Here is a 2000-nt window from a genome sequence, read left to right on the forward strand (position 1 = left end):
CGGGAGAGCAGCTCCCAGCTGGAGCCATCCCTGCCACCGGCAACTGGATGAGTTAATTAAGGAAAAGCGGGGCAGGAGAGGTGTGGGCCCTCCAGGAATGCTGCCTGGGAGAGGCTGCTGTAATTCCCAGGGAACCGTGGCCACTGGCTGCTTCCCAGGGGAGCAGGGAAATGCCAGCAAGGAGGAGAAGCCTCGAGAAGCTCCAGGGGGATCACGAGGTGCTGGATTCCCGTTCCAAAGAGGTGCTCCCAATATTCCCCCGCAGCTTCCAGGGGCTGCTCCATCCTTTTCAGCACTGGGGCTGACTCGCATGGATCTCCTGCCTCCGACCCCTCCAGATCCCAAAATTCATCCCTAAAAGCAATTCAAATCCATCGGGAAAGCTCTGCTCGCTCCCGTTTTGGTGGTTCCAGCTTGTTCCTGCCCAGGTTGTACTGCTGGAAAATGAATGTGGGGAAGAAGAGTAGGAAAGGCCAGCAGGAGCTCGTTATTCCATAGCATTCCTGATTCCTGGGAGTTATTCCCTTTCCTGCCCCACATGGCTCCAAGAGCACGAGATTTGCTAATTATTGACTTCTAATCAGCTGCTCCCTGATAACCCAGCCCAGCTCCCCAGTCCGGGAAAACCGGGATTGCAAGGACATTTTCCAGCCCCAGAGGAACACCTTGGGATAGAGATAAGTCAATAAATGAAATAAGGCTCCTTTCCTTGCCCTTCCCTGGATTTCACCTCCTTAATAACCCAGACCTGGAAGTACAAGCACAGCCTCATCCTCGGGAGGAAGGCAAAACCTCTGGAAAACCTCTGGGATGCTGCTCCAGCATCTGCTGTGGGAATGCTGGGGACCAGCAGGAAGAAAAAAAAACCCTTTCAGCTGTCTCCAGGGAAAAAGATGATCTCCTAAAAAATGACATTTCCAATCCCAAAAGGCCTCAAATATGACTTCAATCCCAAACTTGTTTTCCCACATCTTGGCTCGTTGTGGAGCAGAGCAAAGCAGCACCAGCGACCCATTTAAATGGGAGATTCTGACCTTTCTGCTGAGGATCTTTCCAGCAATCCTGTTCCCAGCTTCTTTTTTGGTGTGTGCTGGCACTTCCTAATCCTCCAAACGAGATTGGATGCAGCTTTTTCGATATTAAAATGCACTGCATCCTCTTTTTTCCGAGCCCTCAGGTAATTAGAAGGTTTTTAAAAGCCCATAAATGAGGGCTGCAGTGGTGGGGAGGAGGGGACAGTCACTCCAGTGTCACCACCGAGATGGGGACCCAGAATTTGCCCTTTTCCAGTGGAAGCCATCCCAGTGCCAGAGCGCTGGGAGCCACTGGCTCTGTTTCCCTGGATAAGGCTGGCGCCAGGAACCTCCACAATCACTTTTGGCTCAAAATCCAGGGTCCCTGACATTGGGATTTATCTGGGGACACTTCAGACCAGTGTCAAAAGTCCCCTGGCAATAACCTCGATGTCTTTGGGGCCAAACCCAGCCTGAAAACCCTGCGGGATTGGGTCCTTCTGGGAGCAGGGATTGGGAGTCACTTCCTTCACACCCTGGTCCGTAAGGAAAAGAGATTTGATGTCTCAGGAGGATCCTGGGAAGCCAAACTTTATTCCAACAGATGGTGGCCCCAGGGGAAGGCACCGTGCGTCCCACCAGGAGAGCTGGAATTGCAAACACTCCGCTGGGGAGCTGCGGAGGGAGAGGATATCCCTGTTTTTATAAAATACAAGGAAGAATCGTTGGCTTTGGGGGGAATATGGGAGAGTTTGGAAGCAGGGAAAGCCCTTGGGTGGTGGGATCCACTGGTCCAGTGTGGGGCAGCTGTCCCCAGAGCCATTCCCGCAATTCCCCGAGCTCGGCCGGAGGGAGGGAGTGTTGCATGGCCGAATCCAGGGAACAAATACCGGGAGGATTAAAATAGTACAAACGCGCTCCTCAGCCCCCAGACTGGAACTGAGGCAGCATTCCCAGCCTGGTTTCCTATGGAAACGAGCGCCGCGG

The sequence above is a fragment of the Corvus brachyrhynchos genome, unplaced genomic scaffold, assembly GCF_000691975.1.
Source record: "Corvus brachyrhynchos isolate BGI_N302 unplaced genomic scaffold, ASM69197v1 scaffold114, whole genome shotgun sequence".
Taxonomy (NCBI): domain Eukaryota; kingdom Metazoa; phylum Chordata; class Aves; order Passeriformes; family Corvidae; genus Corvus; species Corvus brachyrhynchos.